A 15,707-nucleotide genomic window follows, 5' to 3' on the forward strand; every position below is an offset into this window, starting at 1 on the left:
GGAAAGGAATTCTGTCGTCCTTACCTGGGTCTGGCCTACATGTGACTCCAGACCCACAGCAATGTGGTTGACTCTGAAATGGCCAAGCAGGCCATTCAGCTGTAACAAAATTACAAAAAAGGAGTGAAACTGGACAGACCACCCAGTATCGACCTAGGCACCAGAAACGACAATGGCAATCCGTCGATCCTACAAAGTCCTCCTTAGTAACAATTGGAGGCAAGTGCCAAAATTGGGAGAGCTGTCTCACAGACTAGTCAAGCAACAGGCATCCTCACAGGATCATACCTTACAGATAATGTTCCAAACATCACCATCACCATCCCTGGGTATGTCCTGTCCCACCAGCAGGACAGGCCCAGCAGAGGTGGCGGCACAGTGGTATACAGTCAGGAGGGAGTTGCCCTGGGAGTCCTCAACATTGAAACTAGACCACATGAAGTCTCATGGCATCAGGCCAAACATGGGCAAAGAAGCCTCCTGCTGGTTACTACGTACTGCCTTCCCTCAACTGATGAATTAGTGCTCCTCCATGTTGAACATCACTTGGAGGAAGCACTGAGGCTGGTAAGAGTGCAGAATGTACTCTGGGTGGGGAACTTCAATGTCCATCACCAAGAGTGGTTCGGTAGCACCACTACTGACTGAGCTGGCGAGTCCTAAATCACATAGCTGCTAGACTGGGTCTGCAGCAGGTGGTGAGGGAACCAACAAGAGGGAAAAACTTACTTGACCTCAACCTCACCAACGTGCGTGACAGATGCATCTGTCCATGACAGTATTGGTTGGAGCGACCACTGCACAGTCATTATGGGGACGAAGTCCCGCCTTCACATTGAGGATACCCTCCATCGTGTTGTGTGTCATTACCACCGTGCTAAATGGGACAGATTACGAACAGATCTAGCAACTCAAGACTGGGCATCCATGAGGCACTCTGGGCCATTGGTAGCAGCAGAACTGTATTTGAACACAATCTGCAACCTCGTGGCCTGGCATATCCCCCACTCTACCACTAACATTAAGCCAGGGGATCAACCCTGGTTCAATGAAGCATGCAGGAGGGCATGCCAGGAGCAGCACAGGCATATCTAAAAAGGAGCTGGTGAAACAATAACACAGGACTACTTGCTTGCCAAACAGCATAAGCAAGTGATAAACAGAGACAACCAACGGATCAAATCTAAGCTCTGCAGTCCTGCCACATCTAGTCGTGAATGGTATTGGACAATTAAACAACTCACTGGAGGAGGAGGCTCCACAAATATCCCCTTCCTCAATGATGAAGGAGCCCAGCACAGCACTTCAGAAGATAAGGCTGAAGCATTTGCCAAGTGGATGATCCATCTCGGCCTCCTCCGGAGGTACTCAGCATCACAGTTGCCAGTTTTCAGCCAATTCAATTCACTCCACATGATATCAAGAAACGGCTGAAAGGACTGGATACTGCAAAGACTATGGGCCCTGACACTATTCCAGCAATGGTACTGAAGACCTGTGCTTCAGAACTTGCCACGCCCCTAGCCAAACTGTTCCTGTACAGCTACAACACTGGCATCTACCCGGCTATGTGGAAAATTGCCTAGGTATATCCTAAACACAAAAAGCAGGACAAATCCAACCCTGCCAATTACTAGTCTATTCTCGATCATCAGTAAAGTAATGGAAGGGGTCATCAACAGTGTTAGCAAGCAGCACTTGCTTAGCAATAACCTGCTCACTGATGCCCAGTTTGGGTACCGCCAGCGCCACTCAGCTCCTGACTTCATTACAGCCTTGGCTCAAACATGGAAAAAAGAGCTGAACTCCCGAAGTGAGGTGAGAGTGACTGCCCTTGACATTAAGGCCGCATTTGACAGAGTGTGGCATCAAGCAAAACTGGAGTCAATGGGAATCAGGGGGAAATATCTCTGATGGTTGGAGTCATACCTAGCACGAAGGAAAATGGTTGTGGTTGTTGGAAGTCAGTCACTTCAGCTCCAGGACATCAGCACAGGAGTTCCTCAGGATAGTGTCCTCGTCCCAACTATCTTCAGCTGCTTCATCAATGACTTTCCTTTCATTAAAAGGTCAGAAGTGGGGATATTTGCTGATGATTGCACAATGTTCAGCATCATTCACGACTCCTCAGATACTGAAGCAGTTCATGTCCAAATGCAGCAAGACCTGAAGAATATCCAGGCTTGGGCAGACAAGTGGCAAGTAACATTCGCGCCACACAATGTCAACAATGATCATCTCCAACAAGAGAGAATCTAACCATCGCCCCATGATGTTCAATGGCATTACCATCACAGAATACCCCACTATTAACATCCTGGGGGTTACCTTTGACCCGAAACTGAACTGGACTAGCCATATAAATACTATGGCTACAAGAGCAGGTTAGAGACTTGGAAGCGTGCAACAAGTAATTCACCTCCTGACTCCCCAAATCCTGTCCACCATCTACAAGACACAAGTCAGGAGTGTGATGGAATACTCAACACTTGCCTGGATGAGTGCAGCTCCCATAACACTCAAGAAGCTTGACAACATCCAGGATAAAGCAGCCTGCTTGATTGGCACAAACATTCACTCCCTCCACCACCAACGCACAGTACCAGCAGTGTATACCATCTACAAGGTGCACTGCAGGGATTCACCAAGGCTCCTGAGACAGCACCTTCCAAACCCACGACCGCTACCATCTAGAAGGACAAGGGCAGCAGATAGATGGGAACACCACCACCTGGCAGTTCCCCTCCAAGTGACTCACCATCCTGACTTGGAAATATATCGTCATTCCTTCACTGTCGCTGGGTCAAAATCCTGGAACTCCCTTCCTAACAGCACTATGGGTGTACCAACACAACATGGACTGCAGAGGTTCGAGAAGGAGGCTCACCACCAACTTCTCAAGGGCAATTAGGGATGGGCAATAAATGCTGGCCCAGCCAATGAAGCCTACATCTTATGAATGAACAAAAAAAAACCCAGAAGTACTGGGGAGGGGGAAAATGATAGACATTTGCATCACTGTTATTTTTGACATAAGTGCAAAGACATGCATATCCTCTACCATTGTTTCTCTTGTCATATTAAAAACAGACTGAAAGAACAAATGTTCTTTGTGAAAGTCACTAGTTATTGTGCCATTTTGGATGAGAGAAAAATCATCAGGCATTAATTTAAATTTATGCAGTTTTTTTTATATCATTTGATTTGTTGGGCTGTAACTTCTGAGCTCTAGTGTAGTGCCAGCGGCAGGGAGCGGGGTAGGGATACCTCAAAGATGCCCCCACAGCAAACCCCTGCCCAGGAGGTTCCCAGGTAAGGATTGCAAGGCGGATGCCTGGGAAGTGCAAACTTCCGATGAACAATTTCCCTTCACTGGGAGCCATCTGAAAATGCGACTTAAACCATAAACTTCCAACTGCCTTACATCAATAATTGTCCAGCAACAGTTAGAACTATAACCACTTCAAGCTTCTGGGTAACTACTGTACAGACCCACACCGGCTCTCACGGGACTCGTGCCACTTCCTGATCCCCCCAGGGAACATTTGCCACGTCCCTGACTACACCACCCCATGGGGCTCCCCACCCTGTGGGACTCTCTCCCCCAACCCCACGAGACGTCCCCCCATGCTCTGACTACACTCTGCTGCTGGGAACTACCTCCTCCAAGGCCCAACTCCCCCCAACTGCCTGGGTAGGCCCAACTGCTGACTCCCCCCTCCCCAGCCAGGCCTGACTCCCCTTCCCCGGCCAGGTCCGACTCCCAGGCCTAACTCTCCTTTCTCCCTCACACCCCCATTTCCCCAGCTAGGACTGACTCACCTACCACACACCCAACACCCTGGCCAGGCCCGACTCCCCATCCCTGGCCAGCTCCGGCTCTCCTCTCTCCCTCATACCCCTATCTCCCCGGCCAGGCCTGACACCCCTACCACATCCCCACGAGGCTCCCCCCACACCCCGACTATACCCCACTGCTGGAAACTCCCTCCCCCAAGGCCCAACTCCTCCCATTCTCCAGGCTAGGCCCAACTGCTAACTACCCCCTCTCTGGTCAGGCCCAATTCCACTCCCCCTGGCCCAACTCTCCTCCCGCCCTCACCCCCCATTTCCCCAGCCAGTCCTGACTCCTGACCTCTCCCACCAACCTCCATAACAACTGACTCCCAAAGTCTCCCCCTCCACCCTCCCTCAAGGCCCAACTGCCAACCTCCACCTCTCCAGACCCGACATGACCACCAGCTCCCCCGCACCTTCTCCCTGGTTTGTCAAAGACCTTTAAACCTGGCTGGACCTTTAAATTTACCTGGTTTACAGCAGCTTGTGCCATTAAAAAAAGGCGATGTGGCTTGCTTACCCGTGACAGAGCAACCCTCGATGGTAGGCCCCAGGAGTGAGCTGCACTGCACAGATCTCGCCCAGTCTGAGTCAGGAGGTTGGGCAAGATGAGATCTCCTGTATTTCCAGGATAACTACTTTTGAGCGGAGTGGCAATCCAACTCACTTGCCATTTCTATGCAAGTTACAGCTCGTTATAAGTTATTTTATAAGTTATTTCATCTAGAAATACACAGTACCGCACAAATACATGCATATGTAAATATACAGTAAAGTGTTTCAACTTGTACATTGGTTTTTCTGGGCAAGAAATGTCCAAAAGAAGCTAACTCTGGTTTTAACATTGATTCCAATAGGAACCTGTGATTCGCTTAAATTTGTTTCAAGTATACACCAGCGGTAGGGAAACTACTGGAAAAAATTCTGAGGGACAGGATTAATCTCCACTTGTACAGGCAGGGATTAATCAAGGATAGTCAGCATAGCTTTGTCAGGGGGAGATTATGCCTAACAAATTTGATTAGTTTTTCGAGGAGGTGACTAGTTGTTAGATGAGGGTAGTGCAGTTGATGGAGTCTACATGGACTTCCGTAAGGCTTTTGACAAGGTCCCAAATGGGAGAATGGTCAAGGAGGTAAGCGCCCATGGGATCCAGGGCAATTTGGCAAATTGGATCCAAAATTGGCTTAGTGGCAGGAGGCAGAGGGTGATGGTTGAAGGTTGGTTTTGCGACTGGAAGCCTGTGACAAGCGATGTACCATAGGGATCGGGGCTGGGACCCTTGCTGTTTGTAGTATACATTAATGATTTAGATGTGAATTTAGAAGGTATGATCAGTAAGTTCACAGATGACACAAAAATTGGTGGTGTCATAAATAATGAGGAGAAAGCCTTAGATTACAGGACGATATAGATGGGCTGGTAAGATGGGCAGAGCAGTGGCAAGTGAAATTTTATCTGGAGAAGTGTGAGGTGATGCATTTTGGGAGGACTAACATGACAAGGGAATACACAATGAATACTAGGAGCCTAGGAAGTTCAGAGGATCAGAGGGACCTTGGTGTACTTGTCCATAGATCCCTGAAGGCAGCAGCACAGGTAGGTAAGGTGGTTAAGAAGGCACATGGGATACTTGCCTTTATTAGAGAAGGCATAGAATATAAGAACAGGGAGGTTATGTTGGAGCTGTATAAAATGCTAGCTAGGCCACAGCCGGTGTACTGTGTGCAGTTTTGATTGCCACACTATCGGAAGAATGTGTGTGCACCGGAGAGGATGCAGAGGAGATTCACCAGGATGTTGCCTGGGCTGGAGTGTTTCAGCTATGAAGAGAGACTGAATAAGCTAGGGCTGTTTTCCTTGGAGCAGAGAAGGCTGAGGGGGGACCTGATAGAGGTATACAAAATTATGAGGAGCATAGATAGGGTAGATAGGAAGAAACTTTTCCTCTTAGTGGAGGTGTCAGTAACCAGGGGGTATAGATTTAAGGTAAGGGGCAGGAGGTTTAGAGGGGATTTGAGGAAAGATTTTTTTACTCAGAGGGTGGTTGGAATCTGGAATATATTGCCTGAGGGAATGGTAGAGGCAGGAACCCTCACAACATTTAAGAAGTATTTAGATGAGCACTTGAAACACCACAGCATACAGGGCTATGGGCCAAGTACTGGAAAATGGGATTAGAATAGATAGGTGCTTGATGGCCATCACGGACATGATGGGACTGAGGGCTTATTTCTGTGGTGTATAACTCTATGGCTCTAAAGTTGTGATTTCAGAGAGCGTAACAATGACATTAAATAGGAATTACTGTACTGTTTCCTGTCACTAAGCCAATTTTGTATGCAAGCTGCTACTGTCCTTTTTATTCCATGGACTCTAACTTTGACGACAAGCCTGTTTTGTGGCATTTTATCAAATGCCATTTGAAAGTCTGTCTTATATGGGCAATCCCTTATTTTTAAAGTGACCTCTAGTTCTAGATTCTCCCAGAAGAGGAAATATCCTTTCCACATCCACCCTGTCAAGAGCCCTCAGGATCTTATATGTTCCAATCAAGTCGCCTTTTACTCTTCCAAATTCCAGTGGATACAAACCTAACCTGTCCAGCCTTTCCTCATAAGACAACCTGCCCATTCCAGGTATTAGTCTAGTAAACATTCTCTGAACTGCTTCCAATGCATTTACATCTTTCCTTAAATAAAGGAGACCAATACTCTATACAGTTCTCCAGATGTGATCGCACCAATGTCCTGTATAACTGAAGCAGAGCCTCCCTACTTTTGCATTCAATGCCCCTCACAAAAAATGATAACATTCTATTAGCTTTCCTAATTACTTGCTTTACCTGCATACTAACCTTTTGCAATTCACATGCAAGGACAACCAGATCCCTCTGCATCTCAGAGCTCTACAACCTCTCACCATTTAGACAATACGCTTCTTTTTATTCTTCCTGCCAAAATGGACAATTTCACTTTTCCCACATTATCATCCATTTGGCAGATTTTTGCCCACTCACTTACCCTATCTATATCCCTTCGTGGCCTCCTTATGTCCTCTTTACAACTTACTTTCCTACCTATCTTTGTGTCATCAACAAACATAGCAACCATACCTTTGGTTCCTTCATCCAAGTTAATTATATAAATTGTAAAAAATTGAGGCCCCAGCACCAATCCCTGTGGCACACCACTCATTACATCTTTCTAACCAAAAAAATGGTCCATTAATGCCTACTCTGTTTTCTGTTAGCTAGCTAATCTTATGTCCATGCCAACATGTTACCCCCTACACCATGAGCTTTTATTTTCCACAATAACCTTTGATGTGGCACCTTATCGAATGCCTTCTGGAAATCTAAGTGCAGTACATCCACCGGTTCCCCCTTATCCACAGCACGTTACTTCTTCAAAGAACTCCAATAAATTAGTCAAACATGATTTCCCTTTCATAAAACCATGACTCTGTCTGATTACCTTGAATTTTTCTAAGTGCATTACCATAACATCTTTATAACAGTTTCTAACACTTTCCTTATGACTGGCCTGTAGATTCTTGCTTTCTGTCTCCCTCCCTTTTTGAATAAAGATGTTATATTCCATTATTATTTTCCATATTATTTTCCAATCTAATAGAACCTTCCCTGAATCTAGGGAATTTTGGAACATTAAATCTAATGCATCAACTATCTCACTAGCCACTACTTTTAAGACCCTAGGATGAAGTCCATCAGGACCAGGGACTTGTCTGGCATCAACTTCAACAAATTGCTCAGTACCACTTCCCTGAAGATTGTAATTTTCTCGAGTCCCTTCCTCCCTTTCATTTCCTGATTTATAGCTAATTCTGGGCTGTTACTTGGATCTTCTAAAGTGAAAACCGATGCAAAATACCTGTTTAATTCATCTGCCATCTCCTTATTTTCCATTATTAATTTTCCAATCTTGCTTTCTATGGGACAAATGATCACTTTGTTAACTCTTTTCTTTTTTATGTATCTATAGAAACTCCTGTTATCTGTTTTTATATTTCTATCTAGCGAAAGCTAGAAATCTCGTACTCTAATTTTCCCCTCCTTATTAATCTTTTAGTCATCCTTTGCTGTGTTTTTATATTCTGTCCAATCTTCTGACCTGCCACCCATCCTTGTGCAATTATATGCCAATTCTTTAAGTTGATACCACCTTTAGCTTTTTTAGTTAACCACAGATGGTGCGTCCTCCCCTTGGAATTTTTCTTTCTGGAACGTATCTATTCTGTGTATTCTGAAATATCCCTTTAAATGTCTGCCACTGCATCTCTATTGACCTATTCCTTAACCTAATTTGCCAGTTCACTTTAGCTAGCTCTGCTTTCATGCCCTGATAATTGTCCTTATTTAAGTTGTACATACTAGTTTTGGACCCACTCTTGTCTCCCTCAAACTGAATGTAAAATTCAATCATATTATGGTCGCTGCTCCCTCAAGGTGCCTTCTATGATGTCATGAATTAATCTTATCTTGTTGCATAATACCAGGTCATTTTAGCCTGCTCTCTGGTTGGTTCCAGAATGTGCTGTTCTAAGAAATTATCCCAAAAACATTCTATGAACTCATCCAGGCTACCTTTGCCCATCTGATCTTTCCAGTCTATATGTAGATTAAAATCCCCCATGATTATCACCATATTGTTCTGACAAGCTCCCAATATTTCTTCCTTTTGACTCCATCCTACTGTGTGGGTACTGTTAAAGGGTCTGTACACCACTCCCACAAGTGACTTTTTGCCTTTATCATCTCTACCCAAGCCGCACCCTACATCCTGGTTTCCTGAACTTAGGTCAACCCTATCTATCGTGTTAATTCCATTGGATGCGATTCTGCAATTTGACAGCATCTGCTGAACAATCCCATGAATGCTAAGATTACAGAAGGCACAGAGCCTATTTTGAATTAAAGAAAAACATGGGGGATGCTAGTTCCCATAGTGCATTCTCTATGGCAACACCTTGATCAGTCAACTTGTGAACCAGGCAGCACCCTTTTCTCTTACAGTGTAAATTGTTGGTTCGTTTGAAATTTGGCATTCTTACATCTGTCCTGATGAGTGCAAGATGACAAACATAACAGCATGTTTCTTTTTTCAGCAATACTCAAGTTCTGTACCACGAAATGACTATTTGTGTATAGTTTCATACTGGCTTGGGAGTGAATTAACATAGCAGCAGAGAATGGTTGCTTAAAGATGAATATTGGAAACTAAGAAAATTTTTACACACAGAACATTACAATCTGAATTACTTTTGTGAAAAAAATGGCTGAAGGCTAGTGTAAAGTGTCAAAGTATGATTACCCACTGCTGCTCTCCAAATCCAAACATTATGACCAGTTGAAAAATTGAGTGGATATGTGGACCCATGTCACAGTTTGGCATTATCACTTCTTGACAAAAGCAAAATCAGCAGTAAATTATTTTGTGAACTGGGTACCCGTTAGTTGGGCAGTGATTAAGGTTTGGATATTCTATTAAGTTTCATGAACAAAATTTATAAGATGATCTATTAAATGCCAATAAGGCCTGGTCAGACTTTGATAGGTCTAGAAAGATGGATGCTTATTCCATAGAGGAATATATCATAGAATTTAACAGACTATATAAAAGATTGCAAAAATTCAAATTGAAAGTTCCTTGTTCAGTCCTCACTTTCAAATTGTTGGAATGTGCTGAAGTGTCACACATGGATAGGCCTCTGGCCTTAAAACGAGTTACATTTTCAGAAAGAAACATGTTTTTGGATCAGATGTCTGAGGCTTTAAAAAAATTTCCTGGGAAAGCAGTCATTTCCAGCAGCCTTCTTGGCTCAAATTGGACATTCGGCAGTGTCACAGGAGATGGAGGACTTAACGATTGCGGCCTTACGGGATTGTTCAGATGTTTATGATTATCCTGATGCAGGCATCAGTATAACAGAAGAGTTATAGACAGAAGAAATGAGGTTGAAGACATTTTTGGCAGATATGGTAGCTGACAGCATTGCAGGAATAATAATAGACAAACGAACCCCAGGACTGCCCAGGGTACTGTTAATAGGTGTTTCGGATGTGACTCAAAATATTATTGTGCGGTAAATTATCTAAAGTGAACAAAACGATGCGACACATGAATCAGGAAGTTTGGAAGTTGATGACCCTGATCAATCTGGGGGAATTCTACTGGTCACAAGAAGCTTCAGTCTGGGTAATGAGTGTACAGGTCCCAGATTCATTTCATAGCATTGTGTTGGACAGTGATTGCACATTGACAGTATGGGAAACAGATTGGTCAAAATGTTATAAAGATTCACACAGTAAGGGTCGAAGTAAGGTTGGGGAATATGAAAGTTCTACTTGTTTCAGGTTCGGGGGTGACAATATATTGAGGTCACTGAAAGGAGTGATGATTCCATGCAAAGTAGCTGCAGTAGGCCACTTTATTAGTACATATATTGTATCCAGTAGATACCCTTGCTGCTGAGCAAGCCTTCCATGCAAAAGGCACAAGTGAAACTGGACATGGAACATGATAAAGCAATTGTCTTTGGAAAATCAGTAGATTTGCAACTGACCAAATTAGGACATTATTGCATCCCTTTAACAAAACCTAGCATCTCTAATCAGTGTTAAATAAGTGTTAATTGTAAATGATTAGGGATTGAGAGTAAAAAAGCAAATTGTCTTAAAGTTATATAGACAATTTGCTCGTCCTGCTTGTCACAGATTAAAAATTCTACTAAAGGATACAGGGGTGGTTGATGATGAGTACAAAAACCTAATTGAAGAGATTAGTGAAAAATATGATATATGCAAAAAGTATCTGAAGACACTGCCATAGCCTATTGTAAGTTTCCCATTAGCACAAGACGTTAATGAAGTAGTAGCTATGGATTTAACATCCTGGAACAAGGACAGAAATATTTTCACCTTGCATTTTACAGACATGGCAAATTGATTCATTCTTTCTACAGTAATACATGGTTAAGACAGAAAAGTGATTGTAGATAAATTAGTGGAAAAATGGATAGGGACTGGACTGGGAGCACTGGCTAAATTCCTAACTGACAATGGGGGAGAATTTGCCAATGACAAGTTTAGAGACATGTGAAAATACAAACACTGTAGTTATGAACACCACAACTGAAAGACCTTTCAGTAATGGACCCTGTGAAAGAAATCATGTGGTGATCAATGAGATGCTGCATAAGATCTTAGCCGACAAATTGCAGGCTAACATATGCCCTGATGTGGTCAGTCCATGCAAAGAATTCACTTCAAAAGTTTGGGGAGGAGCGATAGTCTGTATTAGTTGGTCTATGAGAGGACTTCCAAAATACCTCTGTGCTGTGTGATTATCCCTCAGTCTTAGAAAAGGCTACAATTAGTTTCACTTTCTCTGTACAATTGAATGTCCTACATCCAGGGAGGAGGGCATTTATTAAGACAGAAGTCTCAGAGAAGGAGATAAGTTTTAATCCCAGGGATCTAGTAGACAGTAACGACAGTGATTTTACAGCATAGCAGTCAACCTATTAAGATCCATTCACCTTGGTTAATCAGGACTAATTATAAACTTTCAGAATTTGAATAATTAAGAGAAGGTGTTGAGGCACCCTGTACCTCACATGCTCATTGGTTTGACGTTTATGAGGAACAGAATATGATAGATAAGGGCCAGGTGACAATACACCAATTGCCACCGATGCACAGAACAAGGTTATTGTACGCAAAGGACAACTGCCTAAAGTCTGCACCAGGGTAACATATGTACCAGAAGGGTCCAGTGAATGGAGCATTTCGACTATTGTAGGTAGAGCAGGGAAAGCCAACGGCAAATTCAAACATTGGCTAAATGTCCAAGATAATGGACAAGAGGTAAGGTCCATGAATTGGCAAAATGAGGTGAAACAGTGGAAAGCAAGAAAACGCAGTTGGTATCTCCATTGTGGATCTGGGAGTGTCTAGCACAAGGAAATGATTGTGTACTGGAAACATGATCACGAAGGGAGAGATCCTGTAGCAGTCATTTAGAAAGAAATAGAGCAAGTAAAGGCCATAGATTGACTTGGCTATGTGGTAGAACAAGACTATAGAACAATCCAGGAACCCTACCAGAATTAAAAGCCCTTATGATCAGCAAGTTTTGGTGCCTGCAAACAAATTAGAAAATAATTTAATAAGAGAGCCCAAACAAAAAGACTTGAATAGTTGGAAAGAATTTGGTGTCTACTGTGAAGTGCTAGATAAGGAGACAGTCGGTCTTAACATACAGATGGATATGTATGGATAATGTACTCCCAGATGTGACATATAAAGCTAAAGTGAGACTAGTGGCTTGGGGGTCACTTTTGAAGAGAGACTTGGAGATCAAGATATGAAATTGGATTTCCCCATGGCAGGAAAAGTAATCTTGAGAATTTCCTTAGCTCTGTTAGCCACATATTAGTGAGCTGATTGATGTAAAAGCTGTATTGTTACAGGGTGAAAAGCTTCAAAGAAAAGTGTTTTTGAAACCACCTAAAGAAGCGAGTGAAATAGAAAGGAATCTGTAGAAATTAAACAAGTGCATTTATATGTCAAGGGCATGGTATTTATCAGTTAGAACTGTCTTGCTGAAAGTAGGCTGTACTCAACAGAAAGCAGATCCAGCAACGTTCTACTGGTATCATAGGGGAGATGGTGGCACAGTGGTAATGTAACTGGACAAATAATCCAGAGCTCCAGACGAACGCTCTGGGTACATGGGCTCAATTCTTAACACAGCAGCTGGTGGAATTTACATTCAATTAATAAATCCGGAATTATAAAGCTAGTTTCAGTAATGGTGGCCACAAAACCATTGTTAACAGTCACAAAAACCCATATGGTTCACTAATGCCCTTTAGGAAAGGAAATTTGCAATCCTTACCTGATCTGTCCTAAATGTGACAACAGCAATGTAGTTGACCCTTAACTGCCTTCTGAAATGACCTAGTAATGCACTCAAGGGCCGTCAAATGCTTGTTGGTGATGTCCACATCCCATGAAAGAGTAAAGTGGGAAAAAAAATCACAGAGAAACTCTCAGACATCTTTATGATGCATGTTGATGTTTTTCTATGGGGAGGGTTCTGCAGAATTTGAACAGCTTGTTACAGGTAAGATCAAAAAAGAATTTTAGATTGGAAGTCAGGCTTTGGAGATCTTTAAATATACAAGCCTAGACATTAATCAGAATAGATCAGGAGTCAAGGGTTATAAGAGGCAGACAACAAAGTGGAGTTGAAACCATAATCAGATCAGTCATGATCCTATTGAATGGTGGTGTAGGCTAAAAGGGCTGAATGGCCTGATCCTGTTCCTAAATCCTATATGCATAGTAACCTTGAATCAACAATCATATCCAGAAAATATTATGCATACCCCGATAAATTGGGTCAGGTTGCTACAGAAGGACAAATTTTCATCAAAAGAAGGAACAGAGCAGTTAAGAAGCTTGATAGGACAGTTAAATTGCCTATGTACTCAAACAAGGCTCGATGCCTGTTATAATATATTGGAATTCAGTACAATGATGAAACATGCTACATTTGAGGAAAGTTTTAGGGCAAATAAAACATTAAAGAAATTAAATAGGGAGAAATGCGTATGCAAGTTTCCAGCCTTGGATGGCCCAAGGGACATGAAATTTGTCCTTTTTTTAGTGTTCTTTTCCATGCCAATCTTCTGGATGGGTTTTCGAGTAAAGCTGGGTTTATAATATTCTTGGTGGGTAAAATTAGATTGATTTGAGAAGCCAAGAAAATAAAAACGATGGTTAAAAATACCCTAACTGGAGAAACACTGGCTCTTGTAGAAGTGATAGATATGGGATTTTATTTATCAAACGTTTTGAAGAAAATCCTATACAAGGGCATTGTGAGAAAAAGTTTCCTCACCGAATGCTATCTGGCTAACCGTTCTCAATGGGATAATGCACATTTGACAAAGACTGTGATTGAGGAAAGGTAAGGGGTTGGCCTTGCTAGTATAAGATGTTAGAGAAAAAAGAGATCTGTGAGATAAAATGGTTTGACAGGTCACCAGTTATCAAACTGCTTTACAAAAGGAATGCTTGCTTGAAGAAACTGTTGGGTGCCCTAGAAGGGGGATGTCTTGTATAATGATGGGTTAAACGAAATATGGAAAATCATCTTTTTCTCTTTGTTTTTTAATTATTTGAGTTTGTTATGAAGTTTCTATTTAAAGAAAGGGGAATCTATTAAACATATGTTAATTATATTGCTAAGGCACACAGGTGAAGGCACTGTTTAATGAAGTACCTAGAGCATTTATAAAGAGAGACTGCTGGGACACGGGGCTAGTAGGTAAGAAACAAGACATACGTAATGTTACGTTCTGCAAATAAACCTATTATCAAGAAAACTGCTAGTGCCTGGTTTCATACTTCACCAATTGGCTTGGGATTGAATTAACATGACCTACCTTTCCCTCTCATGGGAATGTACCTTGACTGTACCTGAACTTTCTCCTCTTTAAAGGCAGTCCATTGTTCTGTTACAGTTTTGCCTGCCAACCTTTGTTTCCAGTTTACCTGGGCCAGATCCGTTATCAACCCATTGAAGTTGGCCCTCCCCCAATTAATTATTTCTGTTCTGGATTGTTCTTTGTCCTTTTCCATAGTTTACCTAACTCTTATGATACTATGATCACTGTTCCCTAAATGTCTCTCACTTCATCTAGTCCTCTTAGTGTATTCCCGTTTATTTTGTAATCCCTGTAACTGTTTGACCTCCCTAAATGTATGACCTCACACTTCTCTATGTTAAAATCCATCTGCCACTTTACCGCCCACTCCACCAATCCATCTATATCATTTTGGAGATTATGGCTATCCTCTACACTATCCACTACTCAGCCAATCTTCATGTCATCTACAAATTTCCCAATTGTGCCCCCCACGTTCACGTCCAAACCGTTAATATATAACACAAACAGCAAGGGTCCCAACACCGAGCCCTGTGGAACACCACTTGAGACAACTTTCCATTCTCAAGGGCATCCATTAACCATTACCCTTTGTTTCCTGTTACAAAGCCAACCTTTTATCCAGTTTGCCACACTACCAATACAGTCCCTATCTATATTAGGATAATTAAAGTCCCTCATTATGACTACTCTATAATTTTTGCACCTCTCTGTAATTTCCTTGCAAATTTGTTCCTCTATATCTTTCCCACTGGTTGGTGGCCGATAGAATACAATCACTAATGTAATGCTACTTCTGTTGTTACTTAGCTCTTACACAATAAGTTCTGACCAAATAAAGAGGACATCCTCTCTCTCCAGCACTGCAACGTTCTCCTGAAACAATGCTGACAACTCTCCTCTTTTCTTTCCTTCTCTATTTTTCCTGAACACATTGTTTCCTGGAAGATCTAGTACCCAGTCCAGCCATTTGATGATTGAGTGTCCAATTTCATGCCCTCCCTCCCTGCCAAACTGCCCCCTGGGGAGAATGGGGGGGCTTGCAATTCCGGCTTATGTTACTAACAGTTAAAAGTCAACCACATTAGGGTGGGACTGGAAACAGAACAGGTAAATATGGCAGTTTCCTTTCCTGTAGAACACTTGTGAACCAGCTGCATTTTGTACCAGTTTCCAACCGTTTCATGGTCAGTTCACCATGGTTCTTCCACAGTACTTCCCAAACCTGTGACCTCTACTATCTGGAAGCAGGAGAATAGAAACACCACTTGCAAGTTTCCCTCCAAGTCTCACATCGTCCTGACTTATAAAAATGTTATCACTGAATCAAAATCATGGAACTTTAACAACACTGTGTGAGAACCTATACCAGATGGGTTACAGCAGTTAAA

At 42.6% G+C, this 15,707-nt stretch overlaps 1 protein-coding gene across 1 annotated transcript in view; it reads right to left on the reverse strand.

Annotated features, from left to right (window-relative positions):
• The window catches only part of xylt2 (xylosyltransferase II), a 324,124-nt gene that overhangs the window by 82,597 nt on the left and 225,820 nt on the right, over nucleotides 1-15,707 (reverse strand). The window lies entirely within an intron of this gene.

Source organism: Carcharodon carcharias, chromosome 22 (assembly GCF_017639515.1).
Source record: "Carcharodon carcharias isolate sCarCar2 chromosome 22, sCarCar2.pri, whole genome shotgun sequence".
Taxonomy (NCBI): Eukaryota; Metazoa; Chordata; class Chondrichthyes; order Lamniformes; family Lamnidae; genus Carcharodon; species Carcharodon carcharias.